Here is a 19296-nt window from a genome sequence, read left to right on the forward strand (position 1 = left end):
GTAAACCAATCTTCAATGAGCTGCTGTTTCAAAGAAACTCTATTTGATAAGGATTAGGAACAGTGTAAAGAAGGATTTCTAAATATTATCGCTTGATCCTTTTAGGGATATGGATTGCAGACAATTCAGGAATGCTCTAAATCCTGCTTAATCTTTTACTTTGTGTTTTGACCTATCAGGATCTGCACATGAAACAATAGCTATTTATCCTGTGACCCCACCTCCCTTAGCTCTTGCATAGCCTGCGGGACCGAGTCAACTTTCAGCAGGCAGGCGTTAGGGCACAGGGTGACGAAAGGTATGAATAGCTTCTTTTTTTGGGGCTCTCAAGGTCAATAGAAATGCTTTTTTTGTTTGTTAGATTTCCTGCTGGGCTTTGAGGAACAGACCCATTTATTTAGCGTGAGAAAACCGCGGGAGCCTTGGCTGTAAATCAGGTTTGAAGACAAACATCTTCTGGCGTACGCTTGTTTCATTCCGATATCAAATTTGCCCAAATTTATAAGTGCTCCCACCAACGAACGTTCCAGAGAAATATTTTGGAAAATGCACTGCTTTGTAACTTTAAAAAAATAGTTTTGTTGATGATGGCAACAAATTAACTCAGGTTTTTAATTAAAAGATCCAATGGGAATTTGGAATAAAGAGGAATTAAGATACCCTTATTAAAATCCCTGTAAAATATCTGATCATAAGTACTCGCGATATCAGGAGAGAGGGGGCAAACTTTGATATCACTGGAAATGAGAAATAATGTGTAATTAATCTTCAACCATTGATTGCAATGCAGCCGGGGTGCAAATTTTATGCTGCATGGCAATTATAGTGATCGTCGAGTTCTGTCAGCTCAGCATGCTTTTCATTGGTTGGAAGTTTCATTGGGCAATTATCATGAATGGCAAACACCGGCTTAAACTAGCTGCACCTCTTAAAGGGACGGTGCATTGTGATTAGCCTAAATACTGGCAGGAGACTTATAACTGAAATTAATCTGGGAAATTGAAGAATGGCACAGCAAGGGGGAGTGATGGCTCTGTGATTTTTTAATGGGGATTTTGGTGGAGGAGGTGAAAAGGAGAAACAATATAACAGCAGAGGGCAAGAGGGCATCCAGACACTCACTAAGGTTGTGGAAGCAGGTAGTCCTGTCAGCGGTCCACGCTCGTGAGGTTGGGCACCACACAATTCACCACTCCCCATCACTCGCACATCCCCAACTTCTATCGATCAGAACCGACACAAAGCTTACACCTGACTGTCAGCTCAGTTCACACACTGCCAGCTGTTCAACCAGAACAGCCACGTCACCCAAGCAAAAAAAAACGAGCTGCTGAAGGAACCCAGTGGGTTGGGCAGCATCGGTGGACAGTCGACGTTTCGGGTCGAGACCGTCTCAATCTATTAGCCAGCCAGCTGGCAGGAGCTGCTGTTGCCCATGCCAGGTAGGGACAGTACTCGAGCCAGTCCTCTGGGACCAGAGCTTGTCAGCTCATCCCACAAGGCCTTCTGAGATTCGGCAGGATTCCACCAGCCATGCTACTGCCACTCAGGCAGCTGACTGTAGGAGCATTCGAATGGGTGAGGCTAATTGTAGTTTTGTGGAATCTGGTAAGACATGATTTATTTATTATATATATGTCTGCAGTGGCTTTCACTTTTGTATTGAGGCCAAGTGGATGCTGTGTTGGTCAGCACCCGACAGAGGGTAAGGTGCAGGTCTGATGGTGAATGGCTAATTGTGGTGGGTCACTGGACCTTCACAGACAGCCTAGGGAGAAAGGGACTGCAGATTGTATCCTTGCTTCCTCGTATCCCCTTCCACATCATTCTTCATTATGACTGAAGTTATGATCTTCCTTTTCACCATACAGAGGTTAATAAACTTAGAATTATGGTGCCTGACCCAATTCACATCACAACTTACCATGCACTATATACCTTGCAATACACAGATAACAGATTTTGCCAATCCAGATTCTACATTTTGGATATTTTGATTATAAAAATGAAAATTTATGCTGCTCTGAAGATAGTTTAAAATGCTATGTCTATAGTTACACCAAGGTATCAGAATCAGGTTTATTATCGCTGACTTGTATGTTATGAATTGTGTCGTTTTGTGGCAGCAGTACAGTGCAAAGGCATAAAATTAATATAAATTACAAAATAAATAAATAGTGCTGATCACTGACTGTCTCTATGTTTCAGCCCAGAACCATATTTGAACTAAACTCCCCAAAGTGTATAGGTTGATGCCTTGCCAAAGGTTAAATAACAAAGTGCTTAGAACAGGAAATGAACTTGCTCTGAATCCTTCCATTTCTACTTTTATCAGGCATGGCAGACAAATCCACTGACACAAAGTGGTGTTTCATTTAAATATTCTACCTGGGACAACTTGACAAAAATGTTATGTCTATTTTTACTCATGGATAAAGCTGGCAATTAAGGGCTGGATCCATGAGGTGTGTACCTTCACAGCACTGCTTGTGATCCAAGAGCATCAGGAATCATGAGTGTCTCTTCCAAACCCAACAAAGCTCATTAGAAAAACCTGTCGTCACTCTTAACCCCAGCCACCTCCCTCCCCCACCAACTCCCTCCAAATTGTAATGCCAATTCTTGACTGTAGTTGGGGCTTATCGGGACATCTACAGCTCCCTCTCTTGCGATCTGGATTCCCTGTCAGCAACAGAATGCCTCTTGCAATTGGGAGCCCTTGGCTACCACTCAAGGGGGTTCAGCCCCTCATTCAAGCTGCCTGTGAGTAGGAGCATCCCTTAATGTGCATAAAAGGCCCTGCGATTAAGTTCAGCAGCTCATTAGGGAAACACACTCCTTGGTGTGTCTGTGTGACAATGTGATTATACTGGGGCTTGACTGTGTGTGAGTGAGATACATTGGAACCCAACACTGTATGTGAGTGATACTCTTGGGATACTCTGTGTACAAACTTGTGTAGCCTGGCTCTAGTGCTTCAGAACTATTCGCTTAGGCCTGGGAATCTTTATGGTTTTAAAAAGGCATTTTCTTCATATAAAGATTCTATTTTACTGAGGATTTGTTTATAAATTTTGAGAATTTATTTCTCAACCTCTTAATCTGATCATCCCAGTGTGTAGAACAGTTAGAGCCTGATGTACATCTGTGAATAAGCCTACCCCTTAGCAATGTTGTCATTCACAGCACAAGACAAACAGAAAAGGCAAGAATGGTTGTCTCAAGAAAACCAGTTAACAGCAAATTTATCCAGTGAACCCCAAATGGTTACAGGTTCCTGTTCTAAATTGGGTTAAATGATCTCGTTTGGTGTACTGATGTGGCACTGCAGGGAAGGTTGTTGTTCCCTTTTGAGAGGAGAATGAAGCTGGCCTCCCACTGCCAACCATTATCCAATGCTGGAAAATTCACAACCAAGGTTGAGTGAGGACAGAATTAGCTTGGTTGTGATGGTTCCCATGGTGGAATTGTCTGCTAAAGCTTACTGTTAGTCCTTATTTGGACAGGACACCAAATGGTACATGCTAGGTCTGTTGCCCAAAAAGTTAGAGCTTTTTTTTAAAATGCATTTAAACCTACCAAGATTTTTACCTTTTGTAATGATGACTAAAGGTGGAGGAAACATGTTTATTCTGGCAGGACGGTAATTGTTTTAGTTTACTTAAGTCAACAATACAGATGTACATTAAAGATACCTTCTTACCATACAAAATACTGTTACTCTAAAATACTGTTAATTTTTTACAGTTAACGGTGTTAACAAACCATTTTCTAATTTCCAATTGGAAATCCTGATTGAACTTCAAAATTAATTTCTCTTTATAATTTCTTCCTAGTTTACGATAAACTCAGATCTGTTAGCCCTGTTGATTTCAATCCTTCTCCCCTAAATATATGTTCTATAGATAATAGTTTATGTACATAAGATTTAACTGGTTTAAAAGAAACTCGGATAGTTTGTTCATTAGCCCTATGGAACAATAATTGAACAAGTATTGAATCTCCAGAAAGTTATGTTAACATGGAAGTAGAAAATGCATACATAAGCCCTAATTAAGAACAATAGGGAAGAAAGCATATCATTTACTAAAGGAAAGACTTGGGGAATACTCTCTTCCAAAAACTTTTGAAATTTAGTGCAGAACTTGTAAGACTTTTTATAAAATGTTCTTACTGATGTGGAGACAAGATGGTTTGATGCCTCCTCAACTTTAGTGGCATCACTAATGGTACCTTCCTGGCTGGCCTGTGATCACTAAGGAAGAAAAAGGATGACTTGCAACTTCTAGCTGGGTTGAGATCTGATCCAGAGTTGCTTGGAAATGTACTACCAGTTGGTTCTTTCAATTTAAGTGACAAATGGTAATCTGACTCAAGGATAGGCGAGTCCTTCTAAGAGCACATAACCTGTGATCCTATTTTTCTTTTGAGGGACAGGCATAATGGGGTCGTATAGCAAGAATAAGCATAGAGATATTTTCTCTCAAGGACAGGTGTGAGGAGTTAAGTTTTATTTTGGTGTTCCTTAAAACAGGGGTACCACCTGTCTCCAAAATCTTAATAGGCATGTTGGGATGGGAAAATGAAATCTGGTCTTTCCTAGAGGATGTTGGTACAATTAAGATAAGATAAGATTTCTTTATTAGTCACATGAACATTGAAGCACACAGTGAAATGCATCTTTTGCGTCGAGTGTTCTGGGGGCAGCCCGCAAGTGTCGCCACACTTCCAGCGCCAATATGGCATGCCCACAACTTCCTAACTCGTACGTCTTTGGAATGTGGGAGGAAACCTGAGCACCCGGAGGAAACCCACACAGACACTGGGAGAATGTACAAACTCCTTACAGTGGCTGGAATTGAACCCGGGTCGCTGGTGCTGTAACAGTGTTACACTAACAATTGCTGTTCTTTGGAGGCAGTAATGAGATACTATTAAATTGTTAACAGCTTAAGGTGCATGTGATTTCCATGGTTTGGGGGAGTGAACTGTGGTTACAGCTGTCTTGATTTCATGGAATAGCGGTACTTCCACAAGCTGAAGTTATCACATTTAATTGTAGACATCTGGAGCATCCTACAGAAGGGCCCACTGCTTGCTGGATGTAGTTGCTATGCATTGTCAGTGGCTGTGGACGAGAACACCTCCTTCAACATTTTCACTTCTGGATCCTTCTAGGGCCTTTTTGGTGAAAGGATTTCTCGAGTGGGATTTCGAAGCCAATTGCATGTAAATGCATTAGGGAATTGATAGATTGTTTGCTAGAGCTGGGAGTTATGTAAATTTCCCCTGTGGATACAAAAAACTGGAATGAGCATGCACTCGGGTTCTCTTCTCTAGTTGCATTCCCCTGGGTACAGGGTATTATCAGATGAACACACATGGCAACTGGAGCAGTTTCACAGCAGCCAAGGGTTTTATAAATCTCAAGGGATGCAACTCCAATCAGTGCATAGCTGATAAGCATCCAGAGGAAGAGGCCCATGCTGAACATTATAGGATAAGGTATCTTTATTAGTCACATGTATATTGAAACACACAGTGAAATACATAGTGTTCTGGGGGCAGCCTGCAAGTATTGCCACGCTTCTGGCACCAACATAGCATGCCCACAACTTCCTAACCCGTACGTCTTTGGACATTAATGAATACTTTGGGAATTGTCATGATGCCTTCAGGCCCTCCAGGACTCCAGACTTTTTATTCCAGGAGGCAGCTTATTAACTGGCTCATCAGAATCAAGCAATACCCCCTTTAAACATGGTTCATGACACTTTGTAAGGAACCCCTCCAGTGACTCACAGGAGCACTTACACCAGAGCCATGTGATCACTGTCGTAAACCAAGTTGTTGGGGTTTTGAAGTCATGCTTCAGGTGCTTGCATGGGTCTGGAGTAAGCTTTCAGCATCCAGTGGCAGTGTCCAGAATCCTAGTGGTGAGTTGGGTCCTGCACAACTTTGCAAAGTGGAGAGACCTCCAGGTGGAGGAGGATGAAAAGGCTCAATTACACACAAGGAGAATGCAGATTATGTAGCAGGAGGAAGGCGCGCTAGCGTCTTTATTAGGAGGTTGTGTTTGTTACCGAACACTCTAACAAGCTTATACAGATGTAGTGTTGATGTAACATGACTGGTTACATCATGGTCTGGTACAGCAATAAGAACGTGCTGGAATGTAAGCAGCTGCAGAGAGTAGTGGACTCTGCCCAATACATCACGGGCACATCCCTCCCTACCATCAGTAGTATCTACAGGAGACGCTGCCTCAAGAAGGCAACATCCATCGTCAAAGATCCCCATCATCTCGGCCATGTCATCTTTTCACAGCTACTATTGGGCAGGAGATACAGAAGCCTGAAGTCCCACATTAAAGAACAGCTACTTCCCTTCAACCATTCAGTTCTTGAACCAACCAGCAAAACCCTAATCACCATTACAGTTTAGCAACACTATGACCACTCTAATCACTTTGGACTAAAGTGGACTTTGTTTTTTTTTTGTTCTAATTGTGGTTTTTTTTGGTAAAAATTTTGTATAATTTATGTTTAATTTCTGTTTTTCTTGTGATTGATGCTATGTGCCTATAAGTTTTTCATTGCCCCTGTGCATATGATAATAAACTTGACATTGACTTTGACAAGGTACTTATTGCCAGAGCACCTGGCATTGCTGGGGATCTGCTAATATGGTCTTTATATGGTCAATAAAGTTCCAATCTTGCACTAGTGTCGTTATGTTAATTTTGGTGTTTATTTTGTACATTTGTAAGTTATATATAGTTTATGTTAATTTAGGTTTATGTTAACGTGTTAGTCCATGTCTTGTTATGTACTGTGCTGCTGCTGCAAAAAGCTAATTTTCATGCACTTATACCCAGCGTATGTATGTCTATGACAACAGTAAACTTGAATATGGTGAATGTTCACCAAGTGTATACTACACAAATGAAATCTCCCAGCAGCAGGACCATTAGTTCGCCAACTCCTTAATATACAATTTGCACATGTTAAATAAATCAATTAAGGCAATTTTTGACTTCCCCTTAAGTAGGACACAATGTAGGTGCTGTGGCCCAACTTCAGGTTCAGGGCTCATTTGAATTCACCCAGTGGAAAATGGGATGTGGGATATGATACAACTCTCTCTGAATCACTGGTCCACACTAAGAACCTGTGTAACAGTGGGGAGGGCAGTTGGACTTGGGGGGAATCAGAACCTATGTATATTTTGTGGAAATGTGAAGAGCACACCTCATCTCCTGATCTGGTCTGAGCCAGCATCTGGAACAGGTTGCCATTGGATCTGTTTCTGATGTGGACTTAATGGGTACGTGAATGATAAGCTGAAGCATTTTGCTGCCCCAGGCTCTGGTGTCTGTAGGCTCTTTACTGTTCACTCAGGCAAACAACAGAAATATCAGAAACAGATTTATTATCGCTGATATATGCCGTGAAGTTAGTTGTTTTACAGCAGCAGTACAGTGCAACGATATAAAGATTTATAAATTACAGAAATAACTAAGTAGTGCAAAGAAGAGGAATAATGAGGTAGTTTTCATGGGTTCATGGATCATTCAGTAATCTGATGGCGGAGGAGAAGAAGCTGTTCCTGAATCATTGAGTTTGGGTCTTCAGGCTCCTGTACCTCCTCCCAGATGATAAGATTCAAATTCTACGAGATTTTGAGGTACAAGCAGAGATCTGACCAACCTTCTCAGTTTTTCAAAACTCTGCAAATCCCTTTCAAAGGGTGGGATACTAACATTATATTTTTCATACAAATCAGTGCATTTATTTGCTCTTACTGATTTCATTGAATGTAGTAACAAGAAGAGGGCATGTCCTGGATGCTGAGGGTCCTTAATGATAGATGCAGCCTTCTTGAGGCAGTGCCTGTTGAAGATGTCCTTTATGGTGGGGAAGGTTGTGCCTGTGATGGAGCTGACTGAGTCTACAACCCTCTGCAGCCTCTTACGATCCTGTCCGTTGGAGGCTCCATACCAGGCTCTGATGCAACCAGTTAGAATGCTCTCCACCATACATCTGTAGAAATTTGTAAGAGTCTTTGGTGACATACCAAATCTCCTCACACTCCCAACAAAGTAGAGCCGCTGGCGTGCCTTCTTCATGATGGCATCAGTGTGTTGGGCCCAGATAGAGCCTCTGAGATGTTGACGCCCAGGAACTTGAAGCTGCTCACCCTTTACATCACTGACCCCACAATGAGTACTGGTGTGTGTTCTCCTGACTTCCCTTTCCTGAAGTCTGCAGTTAGTTCCTTGGTCTTGCTGATGTTGAGTGCGTGGTTGTTGTATGTCTCCTCATCACCATCTGAGATTCTAACAACAACAGTGGTGTCATCGGCAAGTTTATAGATGGCATTTGAGCTGTGCTTAGCCACGCAATAATGAGTATAGAGAGAGTAGAGCAGTGTGCTAAGCACGCATCTTTGAGGTGTGCCTGTGTTGATTCAGTGAGGAGAAGATGTTATTATAGATCCGCACTGACTGTGGTCTCCCTATAAGGAAGTCGAGGATCCAGTTGCAGAGGGAGGTACAGAGGCCCAGGTTTTGAAGCTTGGTTATTAGTACTGAGGGAATGATTGTGTTGAATGTCGAGCTGTAAATCGATAAATAGAAGCCTTGCGTATGTCTTGTGGTTGTCTAGGTGCTCCAACGCCGAGTGAACAGCCAGTGAAATTGTGTCTGCCATAGACCTGTTGTGGCAGTAGGTGAATTGCAGTGGCTCCAGGTCCTTGCTCAGGCGGGAATTAATTCTAGTCATAACCAATCTCTCGAAGCACTTCATCACAGTAAATGTGAGACCTAGCAACAGAGCATCCTTTATTGAAGGTGGTAAATTCCCAACTAATGAATGCTCATTCCAACAATATGTCAGTCATACAGCATGGTACACTCTGTTCTTAAAATGCATTTACATATACTACAAAAGCCTTTGACTACGCTTGCAAGAAATCCCAAAGCATTTGACAACCGGGAAATTATTTTTCAAATCTATCACTGTTGTAATATGGGAGATGTACCTTGTACCTTCTGGGCAAGTAAAGTAAGGTTGTGTGTTGATTTGCTACCTTGTATGAATACTCTTTTAAAATAAAAATGTTCACCTTTATAGTCATTCCTAATAACAAATTATTATTTTACTAGACATGGCAACCAGAGATGATCTCCAAGTGTGATTCATAGTGTTGCTATCCAAGATACCAAGAATTTCTTGCCCTCCTGCACCCAACTTCCTCCACCCACACCATCACCTACCACTCACAATTTTCACTGATGCTTTTAAAGGTCTTTCCAGGAAAAAAAAGGATCTGTGCAGTGTTGTTGAAGTACTGTGAGTATTGAACTTCAACTGAACCTTGTAAAATTTAATGCCATTATGGAATAAATTAATCTTGGACTGTAGAATAAAGTGGGAGATAGGCATCAGCAGTGTAGCTTTGTCCCATTTTCATTCCAATTGACTTCAAGATGAATTTTTTGCACAATGTATTGTCCATCTTTCATGTATCTAAATGGATACTGATTTGTAGTGTTTAATATAAAGAGGGCAAATTTAAAAAATATGCTAATTGCAGTTTTTTTTTATATTTTTCAAATGTCAAAAATAATTCTCTGAAACTTCATCAAGGACATTAGTCAAATTCTAAATAACCTTATTTATAGTAATAAGAAATTATTTTGAGTTTTAATCAGAGTACTAAGAGGGAACTGCATGTAAGAACTGAGTGGATGATTACTGCTCTTATCATGGTTTTATTATGTTAGAATGTATGAACATATGATAGAAGCAGTAATCATCTACTCAGCCCTCAACCTGCTCTGTCATTTGATAAGACCATAGCTGATCTGATTACAGCCTCAACTTCACATTCCTGTCTACCTGCAATAACCTTTCATTCAATTTCTTATCAAGAATCTATGTGTTGTAATGGAAATAATTTATGCAGAAAACATATATAAATGATTGCCAATAGTTATTAGTTATTCACACCCATGCCAGTAGAAGTCCAGGTGCTTTGTTTAATTACTGCATTTATACATTCTGCCACATCACAGGTGCAGCCGATGTCCCATAAACAACCTCCACTGGAGTCCTAGGTCTTTTTGTAATTCTTAATTCTGCATATACAATCTCCACTGCCTGTACCTCTCTTGCTGTATCCTCTCAAATCAATTTTACGATTTTACCCTTAATCATTAAAGCTACTCTTTCCCCTGCTACCATTTCCCCCTGTATTTTCCATAGACTTTATAACTCTTGAACATTTGGCTCCCAGTCCTGTTTCTGAAAAGGCTCCCATTCATACTCTCCAAATTGAATTTGCATCTGCAATTCATTAAATTTGTTCCTAATAGTCCATGTACCATCATAGAAAACTTATTTGCATCACACATCCAAATCTGTCTTCCTGTTCTCATGTTTTATACACAGTTGTTCTACTCTGTCCTGGCTTAACTGCTTCACATCTTTTCATTTTCCTTTAATTTCCAGTGCCTGATTTAAAGCCCCTTCTACTCTTTTTCATAATAACAACAGAAAATGCTGAAAATATTCAGTAGGTCAGGCAGCATCTGTGGAGAGAGAAACAGAACTAATGCTTTGGGATGATGATCCTTCACTAGAAATGGGATAAGATCGAAATGAAACAAGCTTTAAGTCGCAGAACAAGGAGTCAGTGGCAATGAGAACAGAAGCGAACGTTTATGATCGGGTGAAAATCTTAAGAGGATAACCACTATTATACTCCTGGATTACATTATCAAAAGGTTAAATATTTGGTAGGATGTGTATACTCAGTGGAACTCTATTTACAAGGTTAAATAGTATCAATGTACCCGAGGCAACACCGAATATTTTGAACAATTATAAATACTTTGGAAAAAAATTACAAAATAATACTGTGAGTTGTAGTACCATAGTAAACACACCTTTGGTCCAAATTCATGATTTACTGTACATGCACATTTTGATATGGCCATTGGAAATAATTCACAAGAAGAGGATAATGAACTTTGTTTTGTATGCTCATTCACTAATGTTGAATAGGGGTAATATCCCTGCCTGTTTAGCCAGGATATTTTTTATGTAGTGTTAGGTAAGCTCAATGATCATGATTCTCACATATGACTTTCTACACAGAGGTGAAGTCAATACTTGAGAAGCGTGGCTAAAGAAGCCAAGCTCCTGCTGACTCAATACAACCAAATGACTAAACCCTATCTATTTAGTAATGTGCCTGACTTCTCACTTTGGATTGACAATATTTGAATATCACAGCTCAGAATCTTGAAAAAGAGAAATTGCTGGCAATACTCAGCAGGTCGGGTCTTCCCACATTGAGTGGGAAGAGAAGGAGAGTTGATGTTTCGGGTGGAAGACCCTTTGACAGAGCTGGAAAGAAGACAAAAGAAGCTTGTTGAGCTGCATGGAGGGGAAATGTCTCTGATGGGTAAAACTGGGGTGACCATGGGGATAAGTTGTAAACAAGGTTATCTGAGTGAACAAGAAGAGTTTGAGGGCAAGAGCATAAAAAAAAGAATGCAGGAGTTGCAAAATTCAGAGCAGAAAGACATGCCCTATATTCTATCATCCCTTCAGCTCAACAAATTTCTTTCCCCTCCTTCCTGACCTGTCAGGAATGCTTTCCTCCTTTGCATTTCATAACTTCAATCTTCTTTTATCTATGTTCTCACTCTAACTGCTCCCATTCACTCATTGAACAGATAATCTTGTTCACGGCTTATCCCCATGGTCACCCCAGTTTTACCCACCAGAGACACTTTCCCCCACCCCTCCCTTCCCCACCTTCCCTACAACTTAACAGGCATCTCTTCTCTCCTTCCAGTTCTGACGAAGGATCTTCAACCTGAAACGTTAACTCTGTTTCTCTTCCCACAGATGTGGCCTGACCTGCTGAGTATTTCCAGCTTTTGCTGTTTATATTTTGGATTTCTAGCACCTACAGTTTTTGATTTTTCACAGCTCGGAATATTGCTATGCCAAACCCATTATTCCCAAATAACACCAGAAAGCATTGTTGCCAATTTCACAAAGAGAAAGAGTTAACCTTACATATTGATGACTTTTCAAGGTATTATACCCAGCCTTCTCCTTTGATCTCCTTGTTAAATGAAGCATCTAAGCTCATGAAAAATGTAATCGATGTATGGTGTTATACCCAATTATTGTTCAAAGAGCTCTCCTAAAGAACATGGGATAGAAATTGGTTTGTACGGGCATATTGGCCCAAACTGGCCAAAGGGAACATTACCTGATCGAGGGCCACCCTCCTGATATTATTAGCCCTCATGTATTTCAAAGCACTGAGCTGCACATGCCTGTTGGATATCTCTAAGCATCTCACCAGCTCTATTTTAATTGGGTGCTGATGTAAAGCCAACAGCAACCTCCAGTTGGGTGCTAATGGTGGTTTATATCAGATTCTGCTTGGTAATGCTCAATCAATAGTTCCTCTGCTCAAGCCACAGTTAACATTGCAGTCAGAACTTAATTACTTCATCACACCACAATTTGCACACTTAAGTAAGGATCTTGTGAGCTGCAGTTGCTGCCTTTGCTGACTCCTTCTAGGAGCAGTTTGAAGTTGAAGATGGCATGATGTAGTTGGGATACTGTCAGCTAAGCCTCCTGGCTTATTTTCAATACCCACCCACCTAAGTTCCACAAGGCAGGTGGATTTAAAATGACCGCTTTACAAGGTTATTCTTTAGCTAAATTTTACTGAGATAAAGACTAAATAGCAGAAGGTCAAAAACGTTCTATGTAAATTGACATGACTGCAGGCTATCAAATTATAATTCTGGAAACACCATGCTATTTCTAGAATATGTCATTTTATATAAAGGATATTTGTATATGTCATAAAATGACTAATATTCTAGAAATAGCAAGGTGTTCTTACCTAATTTTACAAGGTTTTGGAAGTTTCCTTTTGTTTTAAAGAAAGCCAAAAGCTTATAAAATTAGGCAAAACTATTTGCAGGAATGAGCAGGGTCAACTCAAGGTGGTTCTGTTTCATTCAGCCAATAACTAGGCTGCTGCTGATGATAACCATGGAAAGCAAACTGTATTCCAAATACAATTAACTGTACTTATGTGAAATTTGCTATTTTTCCCCATTATCAGCTGAAATACAAATGAGAGTAATCTGTAGCATAAAAGAGAAAATTGTCAGCTAGATTTTACTGTAAAAGTAATGGAACATTAAAGATGCCCAATACCAGCTGTACAGTTTCAGACAGAATTTGATATAACTGCATTAGGAAATTTTAGGACTCACCTCTGGTCTGCTGCCAGGGACATAATAGCACAAGCCTAAAATAGTCTTAGTCATTGAGGTACCTGGAGATCCCCAGCAGGGATCTGCAGTTCAACACTTTGATGTGAATGTGATCTGTTGCCTAATATCAAGGCCATGTCCTGATACAGATATTGTATCTTTATAAATGTGCAAGTCACCCACCAAATTCAGGGAATTAAGAGATGCACCATGAGCTCAGAAATTCAGAGCAAATAACATTATCTTCCCAATTATTTAAAACTTGTTGGCCTTGCACATATTTTTGTCTATTAAATTTGATGCAAAAAATTGGATCTCAGTTTTCTGCAGTAATAACCTTCTAACAAAAGGATGCTTTTTGATGCAGTACTAATCGTAAATGTTTATTGGTTTATTATTGTCACTTGTACCGAGGTACAGTGAAAAGCTTGTCTTACAAACCGATTATACAGGTCAATTCATTACACAGTGCAGTTACATTGAGTTAGTACAGAGTGCATTGATGTAGTACAGGTAAAAACAATAACAGTACAGAGTAAAGTGTCACAGCTACAGAGAAAGTGCAGTGCAATAAGGTGCAAGGTCAACAAGGTAGATCGTGAGATCATAGTCCATCTCACTGTATAAGGGAACCATTCAATAGTCTTATCACAGTGGGGTAAAAGCTGTCCTTAAGTCTAGTGGTACGTGCCCTCAGGCTCCTGTATCTTCTACCTGATGGAAGAGGAGAGAAGAGAGAATGCCCCGGGTGGGTGGGGTCTTTGATTATGCTGGCTGCTACACCAAGACAACGAGAGGTAAAGACAGAGTCCAAGGAGGGGAGGCTGGTGTCCGTGACACGCTGGGCTCTGTCCACAACTCTCTGCAGCTTCTTGCGGTCTTGGGCAGAGCAGTTGCTGTACCAAGTCATGATACATCCAGATAAGATGCTTTCTATGGTGCATCGGTAAAAGTTGGTAACAGTCAAAGGGGACAAACCAAATTTCTTTAGCCTCCTGAGGAAGTAGAGGTGCTGGTGAGCTTTCTTGGCCGTGGTATCTATGTGATTTGACCAGGACAGGCTGTTGGTGATGTTCACTCCCAGGAACTTGAAGCTCTCAACCCTCTCAACCTCAGCACCATTGATGTAGACAGGTACATGTAAACCGTCCCCTTTCCTGAAGTCAATGACCAGCTCTTTAGTTTTGTTGACATTGAGGGAAAGGTTGTTGTCATGACACCCATTCCGCTAAGCTCTCTATCTCCTTCCTGTACTCCGACTCGTCATCTACTTCATTGTCTTAGAAAAAGGACAATTTAAATGGTTTAGTCTCATTTCTATGAGGTCAGTTGTTGGAGATTTTAAAATTGTCATAGTTAACAACTACATTTTTTTCCTGCATCTGCCTCTCAGAGGCAGTTCAATCTTTGCTTTATTTTTCTTCCAGTACCTGGTTTGATATTAATCATTGACTCTAATTCAACCTCCTTGTGTTTATTTTCAATGTTTAAATTGCAGTAGTAATCTTAATCCTATCAGTTACTGAGGTCTCTGATTCCTTGGTCATGCTGTTATCAGTTTGCACTTGCAGCAAAGCACACAATATATTTAAAGCTGGACATGCAGAACCTGTTCCAAAGATTTGCAATGTCCTGCTCCAGCAAGATTCAAGTGAGGGGCTTTAAGTTTTCTTCAGGACCCCTCTCAAATAAAGATTTTTGCACTAATGGTTTTACCCTAGATCAATGATATATCGTCAAAGTATGTGCATCACTAGAATTGTTGCCTGGAGAGTAGCCACTGTAACCAAAGACTCGCTTGCTTTGTTAAAACATGTGCTCTGTGTGATGCAGTCTGTTTTATCCAGACTCCTACAGCCAAGTGAGTTATATGAATTGCTGGAGGCTGCCTTCCAAAAAGCAATAGTAAAGATTTTCTTTCTTTAACAGCCCTATTATAAACTGCTCAATGTCAGGCTATATTCCTATTCATAATTCAATATCATGTTACACATTTCTGTCAGTGATTTAATCTACTGCCATATTCCTGGCTCTTGCCTCACTAAATTTCACATTTGATATCATTTGAATTAAATAATTTCTTGTGACTTTTTGAGTGTCACAATACACCTTTCAGGATTAACTGAAGTTAGTAAATTCTGTAGGAGAGAAAGTTGGTAAGAAGAACAATTAGGATGTAAGTCATAGTGTCAATGAAAGGTACAACACAGAAATACTAACCTGTTTGCACTAATCCTACAATAATCCCATTTTTTAAAATTCTCCCTACATCTCATCAACTCTCCCCAGATTCTACCACACACCTACACACAATGGGCAATTTACAGCGGCCAGTTAACCTACCAACCAGCACGTCTTTGGGATGTAAGAGGAAATCAGAACAACTGGATGAAACCCACACCGTCACAGGGAAAATGTGCAAACTCCTGGAAGACAGCACCCAAGGTCAGGATTGATCCCAGATCTCTGGTGCTGTGAGACAACAGCTCTACTGCACCACTGTACTGTTTTGGATTAGGATCAAAAAGACAGGGAGTTAGGGAAAAATGCAAACAAAATTGTGGGGAAGAGAAATACCTCCTGATGTGAGGTAAAGAGTTTGGCTCAGATTGTGGAAAGTTACGTCACTGGTTGACTGTAAGTGAGCAGAGAGGATGGATGGTAGAACTGAATGCAGAGGCAAGTGGTACTGGAATCAAAAGAGTGTGCTTTAGTTTTGATGAAATGCTGAGCAAACGTATTGATGTTTCATAACCTGCCACGTCTGTAAAAAGTCAGAGGGCTGTGATGAAAGAACAATGGCAAGGATTAACTGGATGGCTCTTTCAGGTCAAATCTCTGTTATAATATTCTATGACTGGAAGGTTTAACAGAACAACAACTCTTTTAGTTTAAATAAAAGTAAAATGGAATATAAAGCAATACATTTACTGCTAACATTAATATTTTTAGATCTGAGTTGGTGAGAAAATAGGTTACTTTATCCCTACTTGGACTCCAATCGTTTTCTCAGAAGCTCTCGCTTTTTTAACTCTTGTTGGGAAAATCTGTGCTTCTAAATTCATTGTAAGTTCTGGCAGACTTGTTAACTTTTTTTAAAATAGCAATATATTGATCTTGGATGGGAGTAGACAAATGGAATTGATAATAACTCAGTCAATGATTGAACCAGGATGCAACATCCAGATTTCAGGATACATGTGAATGTCTCATGGATGTTTCACTATTGAAACAAAATATGAAAGCATCCTGTTTGCATCAGGGCCTGGTATGGGAATTCCAATACAAGAGGCTACAGAGAGTGCTCAGCCACTTCTATCACAGGTACAGCTCTCCTCACCATCAAGGACATCTATAAGAGGGGATGTCTAAGGAAGGCATATTAAGGACCCTCACCATCTAGGTCATGCCTTCTTCTCACTGCTGCTATCAGGCAGGAGGTACAGGAGCCTGAAGACCCACACCTCAAGGTTCAACGACAGTTTCTTCCCCACTGCTATCAGGTTCTTGAACCAACCTGAAAATCCCCCAATTCTACTTCGGACTATATTTCCCTCAACTTGCACTATTGTTGTTATGTTCTTTTTGTTTATCATACTGTGTAAATTATGTATGATTTATGTTAATTTAAGTTTATGTAATTTATGTTTGTCTGTTTATAACATACTGTGCTGCTGCTGCAAAAAGCTAATTTTCATGGCGTTTATACCCTGGATATGTATGCCCATGACAGTAAACTTGAACTTGATTATTTTTTCTCTGGGTTTCATGTTTCCAAATCACCTTGGCAGGATAAAATGCTGATGCAAAATTGAGAGTTGAGACCATTTATTGTGAAGAAATGTTCATGGGGAGTTATGATGGTCAAAGGCTTCCATGAGGTGTCATCTGAAGTGCTGCTGATCAGCACCAGAAAAGAGAGAGGCAAGAAGAAACCTGCTGCTGTACTAAACAGCTGGTTGGCTGTGGATGATGATATTGGCATCACATTAAGGGTATACAGCTCTGTACTTGGATCCATTGCAGGAAGTTAAGAAAGTTGGTCACAGTTACAGATTCACCAATATACAGTAGCTACTTGGTGAAAAGGACAATATTAGCAGGAGTTATTTTAACTGGAAGGCTGTTTACAGTGGGGTCTGCAGGGATGAGTATTGCTGCTTGTTGTAAATATCAAGACCTGGACTTAAGTATAGGAGCATGGTTAAGAAATTTACAGATGGTAGAAAAATCCCAAGGGTTGATAGTGAGGGATAAGGTTGGAAACTACAGGAATATATAAATGAACTTCTCAGGTGGGCAGAAAATTGGCAAATGGAATCCAATAAGGAGGTGTGTGAAGCTGCAGTATGGGATGACATCAATGCTTGCTAGACAGAGCTCAGAGATTTTGCAACCAATGGAGCAGAGTGAAGCTTTGCAGTTCTACCATATTTGGTTGTGATTGGTGGTGAAGAATTAAACAGCTAACAGGAGGAAAAGAACATTGCCATCTTCAATGAGGGTGGAGACCAAGAATGAAGCATTCACAACCATGTTCAGCCAGACGTGCCACATAGATGATCCCCACCATCACAAAAGCTGTAATTCAGCCAATATGATATACTCCAGGTGATACAAAGAAAACACTTGATACAGTAAAGGCAATGGGACCAGACAATATGCCAACTGCAGTATTGAAGACCTGCACTCCAGAACTAGCTATGCCTCTAGCCAAGCTGTTTCAGTAGAGTTAAGACAATGTGGAAAATTGTCCAGGTGTGTCCAGCTCACAAAAAGTGGGATGTCTAATCCACTTAATTACCATATAATCAGACAACTCTCAATCATCAGCAAGTAACAGATACTTTGTTGTCAATGCTATCAAGTGCCAATAACTTCCCATCTTATCCAAACCCACTGATTTTTGGTATTAAAATGATCTCCCCCAGAGACCAGAAGGTGTTGTGTTTGATACTTGGTGTGTTCTGATTTTCCTGGAAGCAGAACAACAGTACGGATGCTGCAAAAGTTGTTCCTCAGTTTGGGCTGTTGTAGGGTAGAGGGAAAAGAGAGGGAAAAGAAACAGTGTCCTTCAAGGTGAACCAGGATAAGGCTCTCCTGAACCTTTCAACAATGTGAAGAGTATTCAATTCTGAAGTACTCTTCAGAGTTATACTCCATACAAAAGATGCAGGCTTCTTCCTTGAGCTGTAAAAGATGAGACAATTGAAAAAGGGCAAACAAAGATAAATGCAAAGTGTCAAGAATAATATATGGGCCAAAGTTTTTGCGGCTCATGATTTTCTTTTCCACTAAATTGGTGTTGGGCGTGGGGGGGTGGCAGGAATCACAGGCTGATGACAACTAAAATCTTAGAGAAGAGTTCCCTTGCAGCTCCTTTTATTTTTCTTAGTAATGGATGGCAGTCAGAGGAACGCAAAGGTTTGAGTTGGTTTGAGACTTTCAGCAAGGTCAGCAGATCTGCTATTGAGAGATGGTGCTGAGGTTTTTTTCTAATTCCCAAGCCCTGTGCCGGGGAAACCAGTTGATTCTCCAGGTTTTTATAGTGTTCACTTCCCCTGAAACAGCAGGAGGCTTAGCCGCTGGCACCGGTACACGAGGAAAGCTTAACTGTTCCTCAAATCCTTTAACAGAAAAGGGCATTGAGGTGCTAAATAAGAAGCCTTTTGGTCTTTGTCTGACACAGTATGGTTGGAAGCAAGTAAAAGTGAGTTCATAGGAAGATTGCCATGATCTCATAGATGGCAGGAATGGGGTTGTCTTTTTCTTGTATCCTATTTTCCGAGCTGGAAGACCCCAAAGTCCTTCCTGCTGGCTGTGTAAACAGCTTAGCGCAATGGGGTGATCTTTCGAGCAATAATCAAAATTCCAAAATACGAGTTTCTTTCGATGGCAGTAAGTCTTATCTCTGAGTCGATATTTTGGGCTCAAACTTTCCTCAGAGGGTGGTGGGTGTGGAGAATGTGCTG

The 19296-nt window shown here is 40.6% G+C and overlaps 1 protein-coding gene across 2 annotated transcripts in view; it reads left to right on the forward strand.

The window, feature by feature from the left end:
* Positions 1 to 256: 256 nt before the first annotated feature.
* LOC127576222 (beta-galactoside alpha-2,6-sialyltransferase 2-like) overlaps positions 257 to 19296 on the forward strand; it is a 158261-nt gene continuing 139221 nt past the window's right edge. The window contains exon 1 of one of the 2 annotated variants that reach the window (XM_052026658.1): positions 257 to 298. The gene's annotated coding sequence lies outside the window, so the exon portion shown is untranslated. Of the gene's footprint in view, positions 299 to 1470; positions 1609 to 19296 lie in introns of those variants that run through there. The other variant, XM_052026659.1, reaches the window with a different exon arrangement.

The sequence above is a fragment of the Pristis pectinata genome, chromosome 11 (assembly GCF_009764475.1).
Source record: "Pristis pectinata isolate sPriPec2 chromosome 11, sPriPec2.1.pri, whole genome shotgun sequence".
NCBI lineage: Eukaryota > Metazoa > Chordata > Chondrichthyes > Rhinopristiformes > Pristidae > Pristis > Pristis pectinata.